Source organism: Mesoplodon densirostris, chromosome 5 (assembly GCF_025265405.1).
Source record: "Mesoplodon densirostris isolate mMesDen1 chromosome 5, mMesDen1 primary haplotype, whole genome shotgun sequence".
NCBI classification, from domain to species: Eukaryota; Metazoa; Chordata; class Mammalia; order Artiodactyla; family Ziphiidae; genus Mesoplodon; species Mesoplodon densirostris.
This window is the reverse complement of record NC_082665.1, coordinates 134,938,343-134,964,694: the sequence shown is the minus strand read 5'-3', so window position 1 is coordinate 134,964,694 and position 26,352 is coordinate 134,938,343. Positions and strand designations below refer to the sequence as shown.

Here is a 26,352-nt window from a genome sequence, read left to right as displayed (position 1 = left end):
TAGGCTTTTCAGGCCATACAGTCCCTGTCACAAGTATGCACCTCTGCTGCTGTGGTGTGAAAGCAGCCAAAGATGATACATAAACATATGAGCATAGCTGTGTTATAGTAAAACTTTACTAACAGATACTGAAATTTGAATTTTATATAATTTTCACTTGTCACAAATATTATACTTCTTTTGAGGTTTTTTCTTCCCCCCAACCATTTAAAAATAGAGAAACATTCTTAGCTGTGCTGGACAAAATAGACAGAAGGCTGGATTTGGCCCACAGGCCATGGTTTGCCAACCCTGCTTTAAAACAATCCGTGTTTGAGACTTCCCTGGTGGTCCAGTGGTTAAGAATCTGCTTTCCAATTCAGGGGATGTGGGTTCGATCTGGGGAACTAAGATCCCACATGCTGCGGGGCAACTAAGCCCACACACCACAACGAGAGCCCTCACGCTCTGGAGCCCATGCGCCACAGCTAGAGAGAAGCCTGCACGCCGCACGAAGAGCCCACGTGCCACAACTAAGACCCGACGCAGCCATAAATAAATAAACAAATATTAAGGAAAAACATCCGTGTTTAACTTCACATTTGCTATAATTCTCTTTCTGCCTCCTGTTCCATCTCCCTCATGCACGCTGAACTCGTTTTGTTCTAAATCCCCTGCAGGACCATACTAGGCCAAAGTATCCCATGCGCTGATGTGTCTAAATTTTCCTTCCTGCCTTCCCATTTCTCAGGTACAGCTTTCCAGATAGTTCTTAAGAAAAACTATATGGATTCACCAAGAAGTGCTGTTGCCAGAGTATTCTCTAGAAAATACAAATCTGGACCTGTCATCCCAGTTCACTAATTTGTATTCTTTTCCTGGTTAGCAAAGTAGTTTCACCTTGATTACTATTTTGATTTTGACATCCCTGAAATTTAGAAATAGAGATTTGATTATCTATGGATTATAGCAAAGTTCCAAACCTGGTTTTCTTCCAACTTTGTAAACAGGACATTGTGGACTCATTTCATCTTCCCATTGCAGGGATTACAGACAAATTTATTTATTTAAAAAATTTTTCATTTATATACAATTTTTAAAGATTGCTTTCCATTTACACTTATTGCAAAATGTTGGTTATACACCCTGTATTGTACACTACATCACTGAACCTATCTTACACCCAGTAGTTTGTACACCCCCCTCCTCCAATTTCATACTGTCCCCCTCCCTGGAAACACAAACTAATTTATTTTTTGAACATCTTTATTGGAGTATAATTGCTTTACAGTGTTGTGTTATACAGTTTCGGCTGTATAACAAAGTGAACCAGCTATATGCATATGTACATCCCCATATCCCCTCCCTCTTGCGTCTCCCTCCCTCCCACCCTCCCTATTCCACCCCTCTAGATCAGCAAAGCACTGAGCTGATCTCCCTGTGCCTGCTTCCCACTAGCTATGTTTTACATTTGGTAGTGTATCTATGTCAGTGCTACTCTCTTACTTCATCCCAGCTTACCCTTCCTCTTCCCCGTGACCTCAAGTCTATTGTCTGTGTCTTTATTCCTGTCCTGCCCCTAGGTTCTTCATGACCATTTTTTTTGTTTGTTTTTAGATTCCATATATATGTGTTAGCATACGGTATTTGTTTTTCTCTTTCTGACTTACTTCACTCTGTATGACAGTCTCTAGGTCTATCCACCTCCCTACAAATAACTCAATTTCGTTTCTTTTTATGGCTGAGTAATATTCCATTGTATATATGTGCCACACATTCTTTATCTGTTCATCTGTCACTGATGGACACTTATGTTGCTTCCATGTCTTGGCTACTGTAAACAGTGCTGCAATGAACATTGTGATACATGTCTCTTTTTGAATTATGGTTTTCTCAGGGTGTATGTAGTGGGATTGCTGGGTCATATGGTAGTTCTATTTTTAGTTTTTTAAGGAATCTCCGTACTGTTCTCCATAGGGTCTGTACCAATTTACATTCCCACCAACAGGGCAAGAGGGTTCCATTTTCGCCACACCCTCTCCAGCATTTATTGTTTGTAGATTTTTGGATGATGGCCATTCTGACTGGTAGGAGGTGATACCTCATTGTAGTTTTGATTTGGATTTCTCTAATGATTAGCGATGTTGAGCATCCTTTCCTGTGTTTGCTGGCAATCTGTATATCTTCTTTGGAGAAATGTCTATTTAGGTCTTCAGCCCATTTTTGGATTGGGCTGTTTGTTTTTTTTAATATTGAGCTGCATGAGCTGCTTGTAAATTTCAGAGATTAATCCTTTGTCAGTTGCTTCATTTCCAAATATTTTCTCCCATTCTGAGGGTTGTCTTTTCGTCTTATGGTTTCCTTTGCTGTGCAAAATCTTTTAAGTTTCATTAGGTCCAATTTGTTTATTTTTGTTTTTATTTCCATTTCTCTAGGAGGTGAGTCAAAAAGGATCTTGCTGTGATTTATGTCATAGAGTGTTCTGCCTATGTTTTCCTCTAAGACTTTGATAGTGGCTGGCCTTACATTTAAATCTTTAATCCATTTTGAGTTTATTTTTGTGTATAGTGTTAGGAAGTGTTCTAATTTCATTCTTTTACATGTAGCTTTCCAATTTTCCCAGCACCACATATTGGAGAGGCTGTCTTTTCTCCACTGTATACTCTTGCCTCCTTTATCAAAGATAAGGTGAGCATATGTGTGTGGGTTTATCTCTGGGCTTTCTATCCTGTTCCATTGATCTATATTTCTGTTTTTGTGCCAGTACCATTCTGTCTGGATTACTGTAGCTTTGTAGTAGAGTCTGAAGTCAGGGAGCCTGATTCCTCCAGCTCCGTTTTTCTTTCTCAAGATTGCTTTGGCTATTCGGGGTAAGTTGTATTTCCATACGAATTGTAACATTTTTGTTCTATTTCTGTGAAGAATGCCACTGGTAGTTTGATAGGGATTGCATTGAATCTGTAGATTGCTTTGGGTAGTATAGTCATTTTCACAATGTTGCTTCTTCCAATCCAGGAACATGGTATATCTCTCCATCTGTTTGTATCATCTTTAATTTCTTTCATCAGTGTCTTATAGTTTTCTGCATACAGGTCTTTTGTCTCCTTAGGTAGGTTTATTCCTAGGTATTTTATTCTTTTTGTTGCAGTAGTAAATGGGATTGTGTCCTTAATTTCTCTTTCAGATTTTTCATCATTAGTGTATAGGAATGCAAGAGATTTCTGTGCATTAATTTTTTATCCTGCTGCTCTACCAAATTCATTGTTTAGCTCTAGTAGTTTGGTGGTAGCATCTTTAGGATTCTCTACGTATAGTAGTATCATGTCATCTGCAAACAGTGACAGTTATACTACTTCTTTTCTGATTTGGATTCTTTTATTTCATTTTCTTCTCTGACTGCCATGGCTAAAACTTCCAAATCTATGTTGTATAATAGTGGTGAGAGTGGGCAACCTTGTCTTATTCCTGATCTTAGAGGAAATGGTTTCAGTTTTTCAACATTGAGAATGATGTTTGCTGTGGATTTGTCATATATGGCCTTTATTATGTTGAGGTAGGTTCCGTCTGTGCCTACTTTTTGGAGAGTTTTTATCATAAACGGGTGTTGAATTTGGTCGAAAGCTTTTTCTGCATCTATTGAGATGATCATATGGTTTTTCTCCTTCAATTTGTTAATATGGTGTATCACATTGATTGATTTGCATATATTGAAGAATCCTTGCATTCCTGGAATAAACCCCACTTGATCATGGTGTATGATCCTTTTAATGTGCTGTTGGATTCTCTTTGCTAGTACTTTGTTGAGGATTTTTGTATCTATGTTCATCCGAGTTATTGGCCTGTAGTTTTCTTTTTTTGTGACACCTGTGTCTGGTTTTGGTATCAGGGTGATGGTGGCTTTGTAGAATAGTTTGGGATTGTTCCTCCCTCTGCCATATTTTGGAAGAGTTTGAGAAGGATAGGTGTTATCTCTTCTCTAAATGTTTCATAGAATTCGCCTGTGAAGCCATCTGGTCCTGGGCTTTTGTTTGTTGGAAGATTTTTAATCACAGTTTCAATTTCAGTGCTTGTGACTGGTCTGTTTATATTTTGTATTTCTTCCTGCTTCAGTCTTGGAAGGTTGTGCTTTTCTAAGAATTTGTCCATTTCTTCCAGGTTGTCCATTTTATTGGCATATAGTTGCTTGTAGTATCCTCTCATGATCCTTTGTATTTCTCCAGTATCAGTTGTTACTTCTCCTTTTTCATTTCTAATTCTGTTGATTTGAATCTTCTCCCTTTTTTTCTTGATGAGTCTGGCTAATGGTTTCTCAATTTTATCTTCTCAAAGTACCAGCTTTTAGTTTTATTGATCTTTGCCATCCTTTCCTTCATTTCATATATTTCTTTTCTGATATTTATGATTTCTTTCCTTCTGCTAACTTTGGGTATTTTTTGTTCTTCTTTCTTTAATTGCTTTAGATGTAAGGTTAGGTTGTTTATTTGAGATGTTTCTTGTTTCTTGAGGTTGGACTGTATTGCTATAAATTTCGCTCTTAGAATTGCCTTTGCTGCATCTCATAGGTTTTCAGTTGTTGTGTTTTCATTGTCATTTGTTTTTAGGTATTTTTTTGCTTTCCTCTTTGACTTCTTCAGTGATCTCTTGGTTATTTAGTAGCATATTGTTTAGCCTCCATGTGTTTTTAGTTTTTACAGTTTTCTTCCTGTAATTGATGTCTATTTCCATAGCATTGTGGTCAGAAAAGATACTTGATACGATTCAATTTTCTTCAATTTACCAAGGCTTGATTTGTGACCCAAGATATGGTCTGTCCTGGAGGATGTTCCATGAGCACTTGAGAAGAATGTGTATTCTGTTATTTTTGGATGGAATGTTCTATAAATATCAATTAAGTCCATCTTGTTTAATGTGTGATTTAAAGCTTGTCTTTCCTTATTTATTTTCATTTTGGATGATCTGTCCATTGGTGAAAGTGGGGTGTTAAAGTCACCTACTATGATTGTGTTACTGTTGATTTCCCCTTTTATGGCTGTTAGTATTTGCCTTATGTATTGAGGTGCTCCTATGTTGGGTGCATAAATATTTACAATTGTGAAATCTTCTTCTTGGATTGATCCCTTGATCATTATGTAGTGTCCTTCTTTGTCTCTTGTAATAGTCTTTGTTTTAAAGTCTATTTTGTCTGATAGGAGAATTGCCACTCCAGCTTTCTTTTGATTTACATTTGCATGGAATATCTTTTTCCATCCCCTCACCTTCAGTCTGTATGTGTCCCTAGGTCTGAAGTGGGTCTCTTGTAGACAGCATACGTACGGGTCTTGTTTTTGTATCCATTTCACCAATCTGTGTCTTCTGCTTGGAGCATTTAACCATTTACATTTAAGGTAATTATCGATATGTATGTTCCTGTTACCATTTTCTTCATTGTTTTGTGTTTGTTATTGTAGGTCTTTTCCTTCTCTTGTGTTCCCTGTCTAGAGATGTTCCTTTAGCATTTGTTGTAAAGCTGGTTTGGTAGTGGTGAATTCTCTTAACTTTTGTTTATCTGTAAAGGTTTTAATTTCTCCATCAAATCTGAATGAGATCCTTCCTGGGTAGAGTAATCTTGGTTGTAGGTTTTTCCCTTTCATCACTTTAAATATGCCCTGCCACTCCCTTCTGGCTTTGAGTTTCTGCTGAAAAATCAGCTGTTAACATTATGGGGATTCCTTTTTATGTTATTTGTTGCTTTTTCCTTGCTGCTTTCAATATTTTTTCTTTGTATTTAATTTTTGATAGTTTGATTAATATGTGTCAGCATGTTTGTCTGTGTTTATCCTGTATTGTACTCTCTGTGTTTCCTGGACTTGATTGACTATTTCCTTTCCCATGTTAGGTAAGTTTTTGACTACAATTTCTTCAAATATTTTCTCAGACCCTTTCTTTTTTCTTCTTCTTCTGCGACCCCTATAATTCGAATGTTGGTGGGTCTAATGTTGGCCCAGAGCTCTCTGATACTGTCCTCAGTTTTTTTCATTCTTTTGTCTTTATTTTACTCCCTGTCAGTTATTTCCACCATTTTATCTTCCAGCTCACTTATCCATTCTTCTGCCTCAGTTATTCTGTTATTGATTCCTTCTAGAGTATTTTTAGTTCCAGTAATTGTGTTGTTCATCACTGTTTGTTTGCTCTTTAGTTCTTCTAGATCCTTGTTCAATGTTTCTTGTATTTTCTCCATTCTGTTTTCGAGATTTTGGATCATCTTTACTATCATTACTCCGAATTCTTTTTCAGGTAGGTTGCCTATTTCATTTTCCTTTATTTGGTCTTGTAGGTTTTAGCCTTGCTCCTTTGTCTGTTATAAATTTTTTTGTCATTTCTTTTTCTTTTTTTTTTTTTTACTGGGTGGTGCTATATTCCTGTCTTACTGGTTGTTTGGTGTTTGTTAGACTTCCAGCACTGGAGTTTGCAGGCAGTTGGATAGAGCTGGTCTTGGTGCTGAGCTGAGGACCTCCGGGAGGCCTCACTCCAATTGATATTTCCTGGGGTCTGAGGTTCTCTGTTAGTCCAGTGTTTGGGCTCGGAGCTCCACCACAGGAGCTCAGGCCCGACCTCCGGCCTAGGAACCAAGATCCCACAAGCTTCGTGGTGCAGTAAAAAAAAAAAAAAAAGGAAGAAAGAAAGAGAAAAAGGAGTGGTACAATATCAAAGAATAAAAAACAAAATAAAAGTAGAAAGATTAAAAATATATTATATTAGGGAAAATAAATGTATAATGGAAACAACTGCAACAATGTAAAATAAAACTGCAACAGAAAAAAGAAAAAAAATTGAGGGGGGGGCGGTGAATAAGCCAAAAGGAGAGAACACTAACAAAGTATAAAAAATAAAATAAAATTAGGAAAATAAAAGATTTATTAAGAAAAATAAAAATATAAAATAACAACAATGAATCAACAAGGTAAAACAAAACCCAATCTAAAAGAGGAAAAAAGAAAAGAAAAAAAAAAAAAATCCTTGGCTTCCAGTGCAGAGTTTAGGTAGGGGCGGGGTTTAGGGTGGGGCGGGAGTGGTGACGTTCAAGCATGGTGCGGGGCCTCTGCTTGGGACCTGTGCCGAAGGGGAGTGGCAGCACCTCGGAAGGAGGTCTTCTGGAGTGTGTAGTTCTGGAGTTTGGAGGTAGCGCCCTGAGTGAGGGTGTGTGGGTGGGGTTCAGGCCCAGCTTGTTGGAGGGGGTCTCCGAGTGTAGAGGTAGGGTGCTGGGTGGGGGTGTAGGGGTGGGGCTTGGGCTCTGTACGGCAGGAGGGACGCTCCAAAGGCAGAGGATTAGGCACAGGAGCCCAACAGGCTTCCCGGTGCCTATGTGGACAGGGAAAGCACTGGCCCCGTTCCCTTCCATTCCTCCACGTCCCTCCCCCACCATCTCCCCCAGAGTCTCCCCCATCACTGCTGGACCCCTAACCGTGGGTGGGTCCCCCGGGTGTGGGAACTCCTCTCCTCCCCCAGCCGCCCCTCAGGGGTGCCGGTCCTGCAGGTCCAGCCTTTACTTTTGCTTGCCCTTCCCTCCCTCAGGACCCATGTGGCTGGAGGGGGCTTAGGTGGGCAGAGGATCAGGCCCGGGAATCTCAGCAGGTCCCTGGGGGCCCAAGTGGGCAGCGGAAACCTGGCCACACTCCCTTTTGATCCTCTGCCCTCCCGATGGTTCCCCAGTTTCCCCCTTCGGGCGTGGGATCCCTTCCCCTCCCCCAGCCGCCCCTCAGGGGCGCCAGTCCTGTCCCCCCTCCACTTCTCCTCCCCCTTCACTCTCCCCACACCCCATGTCCTCCCTGGTCTCTGGGGGTTCCTCCCATCCCCTTAGGTGTCTGTGGTCCCCGACCGGTGCCTGGTAGGTGCCCTAGTTGTGAGGAGACACGAATTCCATGTCCTCCTAGTACGCCATCTTACACAAACTAATTTTTAAATGAGTCTAAAACAGGTGCTCATAATCTGGAAACTGTGGGCCCTTGAAGAAGCCAAAAAGACAACCAGACGTGGTTCTTGCCTTCATGAAACGTTCCTATTTACGTATTCATTATTTATACTCTAGGCTGTTTGGCTATCATTTCTGAATTATTCAGCCCTCAACACTTTGCATCATGTTTGGTGCTCAGTAAATGTTGGCTGAATATTAATAGAGGAAGGAGACCAAGAGTTTTAAGATGCTGGGGAGAAAAATAAATAATAAATGTAGCTGGTCACAAGTGAACCGAAAATAAATGACTCACTGACTGCCAATATGGGAAGTTCTTATTGGAGGAAAGCGGTACAATTATTCAGCAGTACGGGGGAGAAGTTACTAAGTTTAGAAAGAGCCCAGTTGAATTTGTATTTCTTGGGGTCCTTTCAGATATCAACATGGATTTTTTTATTAGTCAGGTTAGTTTGATGTCCCAACCAAGGGAGCTTAGATATGATGAAGGAGGGGAGAGCAGGACAGTAGCCTAGGGAGACAAATTGCAGGCAAAAGCAAAATTTGGGGAAGAAACATCGCTGAAAATAATTCCCCACTGGGTACACTGGCCTAACTGAGGGTAAAAACACTCTAACTCCAGGATCTTTGGGTCTTTGGAACATGGAAATGAAACCTTTAAAAAAAAAAAAATCTTGGGCTTCCCCGGTGGCGCAGTGGTTGAGAGTCCGCCTGCCGATGCAGGGGACACGGGTTCGTGCCCCGGTCCGGGAGGGTCCCACATGCCACGGAGCGGCTGGGCCCGTGAGCCATGGCTGCTGAGCCTGCGCTTCCGGAGCCTGTGCTCCGCAATGGGAGAGGCCACAACAGTGAGAGGCCCGCGTAACGCAAAAAAAAAAAAAAAAAAAAAAAAAAATCTCTTTAATGGAAATGAATGTTAAAAAGCAAATTTTTTTTAAACACTTCTTGTGATATGAGGTGCATTTAAAAACTTGGGGGGGAAAAAAGTCCTAAAACAAGTTTGGATCAGTTTAACTTTAGAATGTCAGTTTAACTTTATATTGGCCTTGGGTCTCCTCTGAGTTGACTTCTCAAAAGCAAAATCTACTTTGTGTAGTTAGGTTAGAAACTGTGTTAACACATACTATTTTAAAAGAATCCAGAGCCTCAGTGAAATTAGAACTGTAATGGGATCTAGGGCATTATCTGTAACATTTGAACAGCTTTTCTTCAGCAGGCCTGCTACATAGTTGAAATAAATTCCTGCAGAAGGTATTGCAGGATCTTTCTGTTTAAGTGCACTAAACTTTGCTTAAGTAAGTATTCCATGCTGATACTTTTTTTTTTTTTTTTTTTTTTTTTTTTTTTTTTTTAGCAAATAGAAGCAGAGAGACCAGATTCCAGCAGTGGCCGCCATGGCCCACTTTTGAATTCCTGGCAACTAAAGATTGTTTGATAAGTATCTTCAGCCCAAGTTACAAATTCAAAGGTTTTCTTCAACAAGGGTAGAAAACAGGCACAAGGGTTTATCTTCTATCAGATGGCACAGCTGCTATCTTCAGGGCTGGGGGAGTCAATGAGATTAGGAGAAAGGCAGGTATTTAGATAAAGAAGAGTTTATCAGAACAGGAGTCTTACCACTGGACATTCAATCTAGCTTTTAACAATCCAAAAAGAACTAGTTTAATCGGCCTTTCCCAGCATTACTATGTGGTCTGTTAAGAGAGCTGCATATGGTAATGATATATCACAACATTCTATAGATCAAGATCACAAGGAAACTTTGAAATTAATTCATCAAGACAGTGAAATTTCATTTGATCAATATCTCCTTTTTTCCCTCTTTAAATAACTTCTTATTCCTGGTCTTTATTTTATGGTGGTTACTTCTCTTGTAATATAACTCTACATAGGGTTTTGAAAAGTGACACACTCATTTTCAGTCACGATTTGTTTAAAAAGTGAATATATGAGGCATATTATAAAAAACTATAGACCTTTATACCTACAAATATAGATAATTTAATACATTTCCTGGCTCTTTCCTTTCCTTAACAATTTACCTATATAATTTTTACATAATAATTGATATAATTGTATCAGCTTTTTTTTATATATAACATTACTTTGCATCTCTAAATAGTGTTCATATTTTAATTTCTTAAGTTACATTTTAATCTATGGAAATAATATAGTTTGTTAAAATGTTTCTGATTGCAGGCTCAGTTTTTACAATTGATAAGTGAGTAGATCTAACAATAAGGATAATTCTGTATATGTTTTATTATTAAGGAATCTGTATAACCTGACACTATCATAGGAAACACTGTTTTTTCTTTGTCAAGAAGTAACTCAGAAGCACAAGATGTGGTACAATTATATTGTTGTTTTGATTAATCATTTTCTTCTGTGACAACTCAGATTGTAAGGGGTTTTTTGTTTTTGTTTTTTTTGTTTTTTTTGCGGTATGCAGGCCTCTCACTGTTGTGGCTTCTCCCGTTGCAAGGCACAGGCTCCGGACGCGCAGGCTCAGCAGCCATGGCTCACGGGCCCAGCCGCTCCGCGGCATGTGGTATCTTCCCGGACTGGGGCATGAACCCATGTCCCCTGCATCGGCAGGCAGACTCTCGACCACTGCGCCACCAGGGAAGCCCCAGATTGTAAGTTTTAAGATTATACAAAAGGAAACACAGGAAGATGTAACTTATCACAGATCTTTAATTTGCTAACAGTTATAAGTGGGCCACTGGAGACAAATTATAATGGGCCTTCATCTCATCTTTTTCAAGAAATTGTGTTTGGCAGGCTGTTCTGACCCTATACCCGTTGCCAATGTTTTTTTTTTTTTTTTTCTTAATGACCAACTATTTTGTCTGCAACAGAATTTGTTCACTCTAAGTCTAAGGCGGCTGGCATCTTCTAACTAATACTATGAGGGTCGCACATATTTAATAGATTGAAAGGATGGTCTTTTATAAAAACTAATTATTTACATGTGTTGTATAAGAGAGAGGATGGAGGCATTCCATGGCACTAATAGTGTGAGCTTTCTGAAGTCCTCATTTTTAAATCTCCTCTGACTAACCAGTAGTAATGATTCCTCCAGTGATTTGGGTGTGCTACTTCCTCATTCCTGTACATACAGAACAGCAAATAGTTAAACAGCAAGTTCCACAGGCAAAGTGCTGTTGTAGGCACTTTACTTACATTAATTATTTAATCCTTCCAACAACACTGCAGCAAGTATACTATTAATAGCTCCATTTTATAGTGAGGAAAATAAGGTATAGAGAGGTTAGGGAACTTGCTCAAGGTCACTGCTAATCACGGGGGGCTAAGACTCAGACAGTCTTGCATCAGAGCCCATGTTCTTCACCATATGCGCAGCATCTCACAGGCCAGGGCAGGAAACTGGCACACACAAGACATCCTGCTATCTTTTAATATTGAGTAAGAGAGGATTAATAAAAGATTAACATTCATCATCGTGAAATGGAAAAGTAGACAAAAAATTGGGGAGAGAAATTCATCCTAGGTAGCCACTGATTCAAGTCAGTATCTGTGCTTTCCTCTTACGACTACAGCTTACACTGGCACTGCATGGAATCTCATACATCATCTTTAAAAATTCCTCTGAAAATGTCTTCTACATAGGAATATTATGCTTCCCTTACACTTGGCAGCTCGCATATTTGTTTATGGTACTAAGTAGTTTTGCAATTCCTTAAATCATTTTCAACCTTTTGAGAAGGGGGATCATTAGTCTTAAGGTCACTTCAAAGGCAGCTATCTGGGGCTTCCCTGGTGGCGCAGTGGTTGAGAGTCCGCCTGCCGATGCAGGGGACATGGGTTCGTGCCCCGGTCCGGGAAGATCCCACATGCTGTGGAGCGGCTGGGCCCGTGAGCCATGGCCGCTGGGCCTGCACATCCGGAGCCTGTGCTCCGCAGCAGGAGAGGCCACAACAGTGGGAGGCCCACATACCGCAAAAAAAACGCAGCTATCTGTCAAATCTTTGCATATGATAGAACACGGGGTCAGTTATCTATAGCAGGGGCGAGGCCAGATGAGGAGAGGTAGGGATCTGGAGCTACAGGCCCCCGTGGGGCTGATATAGGCAGGAAAGAAGTTCTTTCTGGCCAGTGGATTCCAGGAACACAGGAGCATGCAATGTTGTGAAGAGAAAAGAGCACGGGATTTGGAGCCAGGAGGCTTAAATCTGAGTATTGACACAACAGATGCTAACTACAGGAGCTCATGTGAGTTATTTAACTTTTCACTGTTCTGGATTTTTTTATGGCTGTTAGGATTAAATAAGAAAATACATTGTGTGCTCTGTGAACTATAAATTATTAAGTACATTTGAGGTAATTAAAAAAAAAGATGGACAGTGGGCACTAAATTAGACAATCAAGCTGAGCCTGAATCACTGATGTGGCATAATAGTGGTGTCCTAGCCGGTGGTCAGGTGCCATGATGGGTAATCCAGATCTGAGCAAGAGTCGGAATCTTAGATCTCAAGGACATCTGTGAGCAGCTATCAGAACTCCAGCCTCTGGGCTGGGATTCAGGCAGAAAGCCCCAAGTTTAAGTATATTAAGATGCTAGGCAAAACTTTGGGTATTTAAATAGGTCGTAACAAAGCCACTGCCCAGATACTGGGTCATAATATCATCTGTGAGAACAGCAAGGATTCCTTGAGTCTGCATCCCAATATTTGGCTAAAGTGGCACCAATCCTTTTATCAGGCTCTGACCATGGGATGTAATGGCTGCCAAGTCTGGGAACCTGATACTAGTCTCCCAAACTAATGGACCACACATGATTCTTGGATTACAGAAATAGAGACAGCTTCAAGGCGGTGGAAAATGAGGACTCAAAGGTGACTTTGTGGTTTTTAGCCAGGGTGGCTGGGGCCACAGATATCTCATTTACAAAGGTTGCTAAGTTGGGGGCCAAAGGTGAGAAAGAAGGGAGATGGGAGAAGAGTAATATTCTGGAAAGGCAGGATCATGGTTGCATAGTCATGAGTTGCTGTTGATACCATACACCTAGAACTCAAAAGGAAAATTAGGACCAGAGGTGTGAGTTTGAGACTGTTCACAGAATAGTTGCCTCTAAGCCCTTGGAAAGTGTTTAGTTCCTTGGGGCTGCCATAACGAATTACCACAAACTAAGTGGCTTAAACAGCAGAAATTTATCATCTCACAGTTGTGGAGTCTAGAAGTCTGAAATCAAGGTATCAGCAGGGTTGGTTCCTTCTGAGGGCCTGAGGGGAGAATCTGTTACATCCCTCTCTCCTGGCTTCTGGTAGTTCAGGTGTTCTTTGGCTTGTAGATTGTATTTTCTTTGTGTATTCACATAGTCTCCCCGTCTATTCACATCTGTGTCTGTGTCCAAATGTTGCCCGTTTATTAGGACACAGTCATATTAGATTAGAACCTGCACAAATGACCTCATCTTAACTCGATCCTTTGAAAAGACCCTATTTTCAAGTAAGTTCACATTCACAGGCACTGGGGGTTAAGACTTCAGCATCTTTTTGGAGGACACAATTTAACCCATAACAGAAGAAAGATGGTTCCTGGGGGATGTAGAACAAGCAAAGAGGGGGTGCTGAAGTAAGGCCTTTGAACTTGTGAGCATGAACAGAGGCATAGAAGACTGAAGAAGGAGATGTAACTATCTCATGGAAATAGGAGGAGAACCAAGAAAAATGTAGTAGCCAAGAGAAGGAAAGTTTCACATAGAAAGGATCATGATTTTAAATGACAGAGAAAAAATTAGGCAGTTGAATGAGGACTAAGAAAAGATAGCTGGATTTGATGATCAGGAGGTCACTGATGTCCATTATAAGTGTGTGTGGGGGCTTTCCTGGTGGCGCCGTGGTTAAGAATCCACCTGCCAATGCAGGGGACACAGGTTCGAGCCCTGGTCCAGGAGGATCTCACATGCCGCGGAGCAACTAAGCCCACGCACCCCAACTACTGAGCCTGTGCTCTAGAGCCTGCGAACCACAGCTACTGAAGCCCAGGTGCCTAGAGCCTGTGCTCCGCAACAAAGAGAAGCCACCGTAATGAGAAGCCTGTGCACCGCAAGGAAGAGTAGGCCACTCGCTGCAGCTAGAGAAAGCCTGAACACAGCAATGAAGACCCGATGCAGCCAAAAATAAAATAAATTTAAAAAAAAATTTTTTTAAAAAAAGGATGAATTCAAATTTGAGAAAACAACCAAAAAGAGAAGTGTGTGTGTGACAGTGTTTCTGGGATACCCCCCATGGGCTCTGTCTTAGTTTGGGCTGCTGTTACAAAGTACCATAGACTGAGTGGCTTATAAACAAAAGTATTCATTTCTCAAGTTCTGAGGCTGGAAGTTCCAGATCAGTGTGCCAGCATGGTTGGTTCTGGTGAGAGCCCTCTTCCAGGTTACAGACTGCCAAATTCTCATTATATCCTCACTTGGAGGAAAGCAGAGAGGGGATGCGAGCTCTCTCATGACTCTTATAAGGGCACAAATTCCACTTGTGAGGGCTCCACTCTCATCACCTTATCTAATCCTAATTACTTCCCAAAGGCCCCACCTCCTAATACCATGACATACAAATTTTGGGAGGACACATTCAGTCCATAACAGACTCAAATCCAAGCTCAGTCATTACCGTGGGGGATGTTGGCACATTATTTAAACCCTCTATGTCTCAGTATTCTTATCTGTAAAATAGGGATGATAATAATAGTTCCTACCTCATAGAGTTTTTATGAAGATAAAATGAGTTGTGCTTAAAATAGTGCCATGTTATTTATGTGCGTCAAAGGACACTATCAACAGGGTGAAAAGGCAACCCATGGAATGGGAGAAGATATTTGCAAATCATTTATCTGATAAGGGATTGAGTAGGTTTTAATGATTACAGGTATTCGATTTTTAAAGCCACTTTGCTTTTACAGAAGACCTACATTAGTACCCATTTTTGCTAACTGAAAAAAATCCGAAGAGGATTTTCCTTTTTACGAAAAAAGACGAAAAGTGAAAATAGCATTCAGTGTTTGTTTTGCAGTAGCCCTGACAGATGCAACACATACCTTGAACTGTGCAGCGGTGAGAGTGGCGCCACCAAGCCCCTTTCCTGGGAACTACACACAGCATTTCAGCCTCAAGCCACAAAGCTTTGAACTGTGTGAGTATCTCTGCTTTATCTCAATTTTAGTCTGTGCATCTGTTAGCAAGAAGTGTCCTAAGGCAATTGCTTTGCCACTTTACCCCATTTTAGCTAAACATTTGAATATCTGGGGGAATCTGTAATTGCAACTAAATTAGTCGCATTAAAGGCTGTTAAACGTCAAGATCAAATATATTTCAAGTATTATGAAAATTAATGTTTAGATATAGAAGTGTTCCTGGCCAAAAACAGAAATGTAAAAACAGTTATCATATGTTAAGTACCCCAAAATCTAAACCTTTGATGGGGTTATTCTGAAATTAGATCTGAAGAATTAAACTAACCAAATGGGAAAAAGAAATGAAAGCTCTAGGGCTTTAATTATTTGTGTACTCTCATAATTTTGCTAAAATATCTTTTAATTGGAAAGGTAATTAAGATATTCTCAGCTTCTTAGTCAACTCAAAATAAGTACAGTCCTGCCTTTTTAGTAATTTCACAGTCCATGTTTATTGAACTGTGCTATTAAGATTAAGCTCTCAAATTAGTTTTCAGAACATTTCGTAGTTGCTGCAATATGATAAAACAATGTTAAACTTTCCAGTTTTAGATATAAAGGGCCATTATGTATTCAAATGTTGATAGAGGTAAAACAAATTTTATTGGTCAAGTCACAATTTAAAAAACACTTTACATTGATGTGTTTAAAAAAATTAGTTTCCCCCAAATTTATCATTTCATGCTTATTTCATTTAGTGGGATAACAGGTTCTTTACTCTCACTCTACCTTCCTAGGATTTAGATACTGGATGATCTCGCCAGATTTTAATTTCTAGCTAGGTATGAATGGAAGTTCAGATTAGCCGATGAGATTAGTAATTAGATTTATATTTTCTTTATATAATATTCTAGTAAATTGAATGCTGGCTTTCAAAGATATCAGATCTTAATATCTGGAACTTTTTCTTTACCTTATTTGGGAAAAGGGTCTTTGCACATGTGATTATGTTAAGAATTTCGAGATGGGGAGATTATCCTGGATTATCTGTGTGGTCGCTAAGTGCCATCACATGTATCCTTAGAGAAGACATGCAGAGGGGGCTTGAAAATTACACAGAGGAGGACATATGAAGACAGGCACAGATTGGAGTGAAGAAGCCACAAGCCAAAGAATGCCTGTAGCCACCAGAAGCCGGAAACGGCAAAGATTTCCCTCTGGAGCCTCCAGAGGAAGTGCAGCCCTGTGACACCTTGATTTTGGCCCAGTGATGTCAGTTTTTGAACTTCTAGCCTCCAGAACTGTAAGAGAATGAATTTCTGTTGTTTTAAGCCACCCAGTTTTGGTCATTGGTTATAGCAGCCACAGGAATCTAAAACACATACAAACTTTTACGGTGGCAAATTTTCACCCCATCTCTTTAATGTTGCAGGTAGTTCTGATGTTTTCACAAAAACCCTGGAGAGGAATAGTCCTATGAGTTGACCTACAAGAATTCTATATTTAGGGAGACATAAAGAACTAGAAAGGAATGTTGCTGACATGATGATTCAATAGAAATGGTATCCAATTGCATCAACTATTGCATTAGCCTTTAAGGTTTCTGTAAGGCCAAGAAGAAACTTCATAAATGTTAGAGAAATAAACACTGATTGAGTATTTTAATCTTCTTCCCTTTAATTACTTAATAAAGATAGCATAATCACATTGTGTAACCTTTGCAAAATAGGCAGGAACGAATTCACATAAAATCATCAATACAACTACTGTCATTGCTTTGTTACAATCACTTACGTTCACTTTCTCCTTTTAAATGGTGGTAGTCATTTAATGCCTACACTATTGTATATTGATTTTTTTCACTTAATAAATATGCATCTTTTGCTATTGTTACTTAGTCTTTATAACTGTTTTTTTAAAAGATAAAACAGTTTTAAAGATAAAACTGAGCACAGGCTCAGTAGTTGTGGCTTGCGGGCTTAGTTGCTCTGCGGCATGTGGGATCTTCCTGGACCAGGGATCGAACCCATGTCCCCTGCATTGGCAGGTGGATTTTTAACCACTGTGCCACCACGGAAGCCCAGGGCTGGATAATTCTTTGTTGTTGGGGGCTGTCTTATGCAATGGAGAATGTTTAGCAGCATCCTGGTTTCTATTCCACTTGATGCCAGTAGCTTTCCCCTCACACAGTTGTGACAACCAAAAATGTTTCCAGACATTGCCAAATGTGACCTGGCAGGCAAAGTATCCCCTTGTTGATAATCATTGTCATAGAGGCTAGTTCAATCATTGGACAATCCAATACTAAAATCCAAGTTTGGTGCTTTTTATCCACTTTTAATGGTCTTGTTCCACCATTTCTATGGAAACTCTTGAACTCATGGTAGTAAGATGGCTGCTGCATCTCCAAGTGTCACATATACACTTCTGGCAGGAGAAGATTAACAAATAATGAGAGGCAAGAACACTCCTCCCAAAGAGGCCATCTTTTTATTGAGAAGGGATGCCCTCCCTAGTGACTTTACCTACATATTATTGGTCAGAAGTGTATCACATGGCCACCTCTAGTCATGGTAAAAGCCAGGAGTTCAAATCCTTAGCTTTAACAGCGTCTATAATAGAGCAGGAAGAAGGGTATATGTGAATGGTTTTTGAATAGCCTGTCCATAACATTTGCTAAATTTCCCATTCTAGTTCACTTACTTCCCTGTGGCAGATGGGATGGGCAAGAATTTGGAAGCTGCTCAAGATGTTTAGTCATATATATGTGAGGTCTTACTGTGCTGTGATTTATTATCTAGAAAGTGCTTCATGAAATCCTTTCCAGCCGATTGATTTGGTGATTTTTTTTTTATTCTCTGAATTAGGAAAGTATATTCATTCATGGACAAGTAGTGTCATTGAAAGGACCCAGTTAATTTCAGCTAGAAAGGTCACTACTTCAAACCAGCAGTGCTTTTACCAGTTGTAATAAACATGCCTATCAATGCATATCATCCACAGGCCTATGTTTAGAAGACCCATATCAGTTTCCTTTCCCATCCAGCAATATTCAGCAGTGTCCCAAAGTGCTAGGTGCTAGCTGCATCTGAAGATGTAGAGGATGTGGATACATCAGACATATAATAAGGACACAATACAAGCAGCAGAACAAATCACTACGTAAAAGCAGAACTGTTTGTTTGCTTATATCCCAAGTAGCTGAGAAATTTTAATTATGCACTTTTTCATTTTTCCATTCAAAGAAACATGCCTCTACCCAAGTGTTGGGGTTGAACTGTATCCCCCCAAAAGATACATTGAAGTCCTAGCCCTGAGTATCTGTGACCTTATTTTGAAATAGTGTCTTTGCAGATGTAATCAAGTGAATATGGGGTCACTAGGGTGGGCCCTAATCCATTATGACTGCTGTCCTTCTAAGAGAAGAGACGTAAAGACATCTAAGGAGAAAACCATGTGACTACCCAGGCAGGGATTGGACTCATGAACGATAAGCCAAGAAACACCAAGGATTGTTGGAAATACCAGAAGCTAAGAGAAAGGCATGGAAAAGATTCTCCCTTAGAGCCTTCAGAGAGAGCATGGCCCTGAAGACACCTTGATTTCAGACTTCTAGCCTCCAAAACTGTTTGAGAGAATAAACTTCTGTTGTTCAAAGCTGCTCAGTTTGTGGTACTTTATTATGCAGCCCTAGGAAGCTAACTAATACACTAAGTATGAAAAAATAATAAGTACTTGCTAACTGAAAAATAAGTAGTACCTTCTGTTAGGCTCTTCAAAAGATAATTTTAGACAAGTGCTTCTATTCTTCATGTACGTTCTCTTTCACTTTATTCGAGTGGTCAATTTCCCAATGCTAATTTCCTTTCCCTTTTATCAAATGACAAGGTCCTTTCCAAATCGAACCTCTTTCTGGAAGAAGGGCAGATGTGAGCCTGGAAGTCAATATCAAGGGAAAGGTGGCAATGGGAAATGGAGAGTCTTTCCTTCTTTGTATGATTGCGGAGGGTTTGGATGCTTGCAAGAAAGACTTCATCTAAAACCCTAACAGAATGAAACCTCATAATGGACTGCATCATAGTTGAGTATCTGTGTTAGTTGGGGTCCTCTAAGAAGCAGACAAATTAATATTAGATGTGCAGAAAATGTATCAGGGGAAATGCCTGAGAAGGATAAAGGGAAGGATAAGAGAAGTATCTGGCTCCAAAATTTATAAGCAGCTCATGCAGCTCAATACCAAAAAAACAAACAACCCAATCCAAAAATGGGCAGAAGACCTAAATAGACATTTCTCCAAAGAAGATATACAGACTGCCAACAAACACATGAAAGAATGCTCAACATCATTAATCATTAGAGAAATGCAAATCAAAACTACAATGAGATATCATCTCACACCAGTCAGAATGGCCATCATCAAAAAATCTAGAAACAATAAACTGGAGAGGGTGTGGAGAAAAGGGAACACTCTTGCACTGCTGGTGGGAATGTGAATTGGTACAGCCACTATGGAGAACAGTATGGAGGTTCCTTAAAAAGCTACAAATAGAACCACCATATGACCCAGCAATCCCACTACTGGGCATATACCCTGAGAAAACCATAATTCAAAAAGAGACATGTACCAAAATATTCATTTTGGAAACAACCTAAGTGTCCATCATCAGATGAATGGATAAAGAAGATGTGGCACATATATACAATGGAATATTACTCAGCCATAAAAAGAAATGAAATTGAGTTATTTGTAGTAGGGTGGATAGACCTAGAGTCTGTCAAACAGAGTGAAGTAAGTCAGAAAGAGAAAGACAAATACCGTATGCTAACACATATATATGGAATTTAAGAAAAAAAAATGTCATGAAGAACCTAGGGGTAAAACAGGAATGAAGACACAGACCTACTTGAGAATGGACTTGAGGATATGGGAAGGGGGAAGGGTAAGCTGTGACAAAGTGAGAGAGTGACATGGACATATATACACTACCAAACGTAAAATAGATAGCTAGTAGGAAGCAGCCGCATAGCACAGGGAGATCAGCTCGGTGCTTTGTGACCGCCTGGAGGGGTGGGATAGGGAGGGTGGGAGGGAAGGAGACACAAGAGGGAAGGGATATGGGAACAGATGTATATGTTTAACTGATTCACTTTGTTATAAAGCAGAAACTAATAAAAAAAAAACTTAGCTTAATTCCACTTCTTTCCCAGAATTCAAAAACATATTGTATAACCTATTCATTATTCAATCAAGGATTTCCTTATTCAGTAACTTTTTTTTTCCAACAGAATTTCTTATACTTTAATAATTGATACAACCATAGTGGGGAAAAATTGGCATCACCTAGTAAACCTGAACTTGCACATAGACCCCAGTAATTCTACACCTAAGTATATACCCTACTATATATCCTAAATATATACCCATAACTTTTTCACAATTAAGAGATATATATAAGAATGTACATGGCAGCATTGTTTGTGAAAGCAAAAATTGAAACTACTAAAACGCACAAATGGGGTTGGATAATTCTGGAAAATTCACACCTAGATTACAATACACATAAAAATGAATAAGCCATAGTTATACGTGTCAACATGGATGAATCTCATGAACTTACTAAAAAGGGGGCAGGTAACAAAATAATACATAGAGCATGATTCCATTTTGCCAATCCCAGGCAAAATCAAACAATACATTGTTTAAGTTTACATATAATCACATAGAGTAAAACTATAAAGAAAAGCAAGAGAATAATTCACACAAAATTCATTATAATGGCGACTTAGGGAGTGAGGAAAGAGGATGCAGTTTTGGAGGGACATATGGTAGGCCTCAAAGGAACTGGTCATCTTCTATTAAGTTGGGTAGTGGGCAAATGGGGTGTTAGTCCTTAATGTACATATGTTACATATATTCCTATGTACATGAAATAAAGTTCATGCACAAATTATTAAATTTAGTGTGCATAATTCCTACTTAAAACATATTAACAGGGAATGTGTTTCAGCAGGTCTGGGGAGTAAGAGGACACCACAGGTTCAACTTTTTTAAACAGGCATCCCAGGTGCACCTGCAGGTAGTCCATGCAGGGCCGTGGACTACCTTATGAGAAATACTAGATTGTTCTTCCTGAGTTATCAAGGTTTATACCAAATGTTTATGGACTTTCTCAAATGAAATCTTATTTAAAAAGAAAAAAAACAGGGCTTCCCTGGTGGCGCAGTGGTTGAGAGTCCGCCTGCCGATGCAGGGGACACGGGTTCGTGCCCTGGTCCGGGAAGATCCCACATACCGCAGAGCGGCTGGGCCCATGAGCCATGGCCGCTGAGCCTGCGCGTCCAGAACCTGTGCTCCACAACGGGAGAGGCCACAACAGTGAGAGGCCCGCGTACCGCAAAAAAAAAAAAAATATATATATATATATATATATATATATATACACATACATATATATATATATATATATATATATATATATATATATATACACATACATATATATATATATATATATATATATATATATATATATACAATGAATATCTGTAATGACAATGGGTCTAGCCACCCAGTAACTGTTCCTGGTTCCCTAGCTGCTGATGACATTGTCCCTGTTTCCAGACCCTTATGATTCATTGTAAGTTGATAGTACAGTATTCTGAATGTTAAAAGTATTCCAAATTATTTTCTAGTCGAAATAATTTAGCAAATACTGGATAAAACAGTTATATATATTTTTTCTGCAATATATTTTGGGGCCTTTAATATATATATATATATATATTTTGGGATTGTGAAGTTAAAGAGTTAACAAAGTATGGAGCATTTACCAAATTTCTTTGACCACAGAGTTTCCCCCCCCCCACCCCATGAAACATGTTGAGAGACTAGAACTATATATTTTTGGAAATATTGGATTAAATATGTAATCTTCCCAGGGGTGATTTTCATTTTGATGGGAGATTCTAGAAGACCAAAAAGACTTCATGACCTAAAAGAGTGACACTCTAATGGTGGAATTTCAGGCGTTAAGAAGGTCAGGAAAGTTATGAAGAGGAGGAGAGACTATCTTGGCATGGGTCTAATGTATCCTGCCTGGTAACACTGCCCCTCCAGTGACCTCATGGAAGCTCTTATTAAGAGCTCCAATTTTGCAGCATGTCATCCTGATTTGGATTCAAACTGAATTGTTCTATTATTCACAGACTTCATGTTATCACTTGCTCCGCCTCTCCCCCACTTCAGAGTTGCACTCCTTCCCTGTGAAACTTCTTATTGAGCCTAGAAAAGCAGTCTGAGAAATTGCATGACTCCTCCATTCTCAGAAATGATATCCTTAGTTTTTAGCCTAAAATCAGGATCCTATCTTAAGAGAAGCCATTGCCTATCTGGTTGGGGACACTTCAAGGTTATCAACTCAGCACACGTCCACTGAGCAGCCAAAATGTGCAAAGTCCTATGCTTTGTGTTTGCCTAACGTCGTAGTTTTCTGTTCCTTAGGAACAATCTAGATTAATGGAACAAACCTAAATTTAGTAGTCTGATTATTTAATGTTTAACCAAATGTCATGATCTTATTTAGAATGCAAAATGAAAGCAAAGTAATATCTTTGTTAAGGTCTCCACTAAAACTATTTTCTATATAAGCTGTACGTATAATTGGGTCATGATCTGTCCCTAAAGCTTTCTGCTTCAGAATATTGTTGTGTACTCCATTATTAAAAACTCTATTCAGAGATTTGGGAGTCTCTTGTGGAATATACACGCTTAACTATTAGACTGTGATCATCAATTTTTTATGGATTACCCACAGTCAGTAAATGTTAATAAATGTGGTTGATATATTCATTTTAAATAATCAATATTAAAGAAATTTCATGGATGCTTTTCTGGTGGGAAATTGTTATTTCCTACTCTTTCGAAGAGAACATTATTATTACCACTGATGTAATTCCCTTTCCCAGGGCTCAGTAATGCCATATAGCCATCATTTCACTAATTTTGCTTCATTATACAATTTTTCAGAAGTGGGGCAGATGTAATTATCAATATTTAATGACAAAGAGATGGGAAATAATCAAGAGTTTTTTCTATAATTCATAATAGGCAAACTTATTAACTGGCCTTGGCAATGAAAAGGTTATTTTCTCTCCTGTTTTTGTTTTTTTCTTTTCCCCGTTGGGATAATGTGTTGATTACTGAGCTTAGACTGGGCTTGCCACCTGGTGGTGTCTCAGTTTTGGATTTATTTTGGCCATCTTGGCCTGGGTGTGTCTTGGGGGAGGGAGGATCTGTGAAGTGGAGTTTGCTGTGTAGGCAGCTGGAGACAGCCTGGTGGACAATGGAGAGGACCACATGGGTGCACCCCCCAGCCAGCACTAAGTCGGAGGCCTGTGAAGAAAAGGAAGGAACTGAAAGAGCTGTTTTAACTCAAGGACTGGTGAAGAACCAGGAGGTAGGCCCATTGCCTGAGTGACCTGGATGAGACTGGAACCATATATTTGTTGACTGTATGTCCTGGTTTGCCTGGGATAGGTCAAGTCTATTCTTCTGTCTTGGGGTAACTGTTAATTAGAGCCCCCTCCCACTCTCAAAACTGTTCAAGCTAAGAAAATTAATTATATATTCACCCTCAACATAGAGTGAGGCAGAAAAGAGACTCTCTCCTTGGCGAACAAGGAAGGAACTGTGCACCTCTGAGGTCAGAGGGCTGAAGGGAAGGCAGGGACATGTTGCCGTCTCATGGAGGGCCTGGGCTGTGGTGACCAGTGTCCCCCAGATGGCTTTGTGGGTGCCAGGCATCACTTAGAGGCTGCACTGGAAGAATGTGAGCTCATCTGTTTGGGGACCCATGGAGTGTTGTCCTGAGGACTACCTGAAATACTGAAGAAAGACTTGTTAGGAGGGAATTTTTGTCATGTGACCTCACTTGATCTCCAGGCTGGTAAGGCAGGGGGAACCTAATACAGGGCCTGGCAGTAGTCACAAGGGCCCATATTAATTCTAAGAATTTATTTGTTTAATGCCTTCAGCAACATTTTGGAATGGGTATGATTCAGTCACAGTGAATCTTAAGTAGTTTCCCCAAGTTAAATGGATCTAAATAATGCTGAACCCTTTATCAAAGAGTAGAGTTCAGCAATTTATCAGTCTGGATCTGGGTCTTTTGAAATCCTGCGGCTCCTGTCTGAGGCAATCACTCAAAAATTCTCAGTGATGACAAGATGAGGATGATGACTCAGTTTGCTTCCAGGTGTGGAGCCAGCTTGAAAATAACTATAGTGCATTTTTGACTGATTAGCTCATGCTCTCTCTTTAACATGATCATGTCTGTCTGACTTATTTTTATTATGTTATATAACCAAAACCTTTCCCAACACAGGAATAAAAACAGAACTGCCATAAGGAGTTATGCATTATTTGTTCTAGGGAAATTTCATATTTTGTTGGTTCTCAGAGAACTGCCTTAAATTTACTTGTGCTTCATTATAATAAGGGTTAAAGTCAAATTACTACCCTCATTTTTGTTTTTGGTGATTTAACCTTTGGATCGTAAAGGACATTTGCATTAGTGCTCTGAATAAGTTAATTTAAGAAAATCTCAACAAATCTAAAAGAACTGATGTACCTCCCCAAGTTGAATAATCAATTCCTTTCCTTCCCCCACCATCACTACTTTTTTATTGGTATATATAGGATGTTTCCTTATAATGCATTAATAAAAAGGCTTTTTTTCTTCTTTTCCACATTTTTTTTGTGCATAGGATTCGCTCTCTTAAAGAAAGAAACTAAGCTCTTTTAAATGTTTTAGCCCCAACAGCACAATAACTAGCAAATATAGATATTTATGAATGTCCTTTGCATTCATGTACTTTAATTTTATATTGTATTTTGTTTCTTGGGGCAATGACTCTGAATATTATGAATTATTCTATTTTTAAATAATCTGATGATTTTGTTTTCCCAATGTTTTAGTATGTTTAATTCTTCCATATTTGTGTATTGTATATTTACATTACCCTTTTTATTTTATGATGTCCTAAGAAGAGGAACCATTTTTATTATTGAATTTTTCCATTGTAAGCTCAGCTTTTTCTTTTTCTTTTTTTAATAAGAAAAGCAAATGTGAAAAATGGTTGTTTAGCACTGACTGAATTATTTGGGTATAGAAATTATCTGACTATTGCATCTTTTAAAAATAAAAATGATCTAATTATAAAAAATACATTCCTTAGGCCTTTGGCTTTTCTTCCTTACCTATAGTAACCTGTCCAGCTATGCTATTTAACACATCATCTTTCACCTTCTCCAGGATCTTCCTCCATGAAACAGCTCCTTTTTCCTGAAATAATCAACTCTCTCTTGACTGGCTCCTTCCATTCTACCTACAGACACCATCAACCCTTCCTTATTTATAAAACCAAATTAAAGCAAACAAACAGACAAACAAAACACCACCATTTTCTTCACTGTCTTGTAGCTTCCTTTTTTTTTTTTTGCGGTACGCGGTCCTCTCACTGTTGTGGCCTCTCCCGTTGCAGAGCACAGGCTCCAGACGCGCAGGCTCAGTGGCCATGGCTCACGGGCCCAGCCGCTCTGCGGCCTGTGGGATCTTCCCAGACCGGGGCACGAACCTGTGTCCCCTGCATCGGCAGGCGGACTCTCAACCACCGTGCCACCAGGGAAGACCCCCTTTACTTTCTTTACTACTAGATATCTTGAAAAAGCCACCCTGGGCTACTTTGCATCAATAACCTCTCTCTCATCATCTGACTTGCTCCTGTCTCAACTGCCCTTGATGTCTTAAAGGTCTCCAGTAACAGACAATTCTCCGATGTGCTGCTACAGCCTCCTCAACCTGTCTGAGCACTTGATGATTTAATCACATCCTCCCTTTCTTAAAACTCTGTTCTCCTTGGTTTCTTTTGATGTGGTCCTGTTTATAATTGCTGGACCATTTTGAACTATCACCACTGCCCCCAATGCAATATGATATATATTCATCCAGACTCTAGTTCATCATTTAGGAAAAATAATAATTCAGTTATGTAAACATTTAACATCAGGATATAATACAAATGGCATAGAATTTTCTGCCTTTGAACACTTTCATCATCAAAGTTCCTGAAAATTAAGTTGAGGTCAGCAAGCCTTCTGGTTTTACAGCTAGTACCTTGGGCTCCAAGTCCCTAATGCATCCCATACTAGAACTTTCAGTGATTCAGTGGCAGAGTTAGCACAAAACTACAGGGATGTGGTACAATTTTAGTCATCCCATGAGCATTCTTAT

At 39.5% G+C, this 26,352-nt stretch overlaps 1 long non-coding RNA gene across 2 annotated transcripts in view; it reads left to right on the top strand.

Moving 5' to 3' along the window:
* Positions 1 to 18,671, top strand: part of LOC132491314 (uncharacterized) — a 39,603-nt gene extending 20,932 nt beyond the window's left edge. Inside the window, exons 1-3 of one of the 2 annotated variants that reach the window (XR_009532655.1) lie at positions 10,424 to 10,566; positions 14,962 to 15,081; positions 18,405 to 18,671. This is a non-coding gene — a long non-coding RNA (uncharacterized LOC132491314). Of the gene's footprint in view, positions 1 to 10,423; positions 10,567 to 14,961; positions 15,082 to 18,404 lie in introns of those variants that run through there. The other variant, XR_009532654.1, reaches the window with a different exon arrangement.
* The last annotated feature ends 7,681 nt before the right edge of the window (positions 18,672 to 26,352 follow it).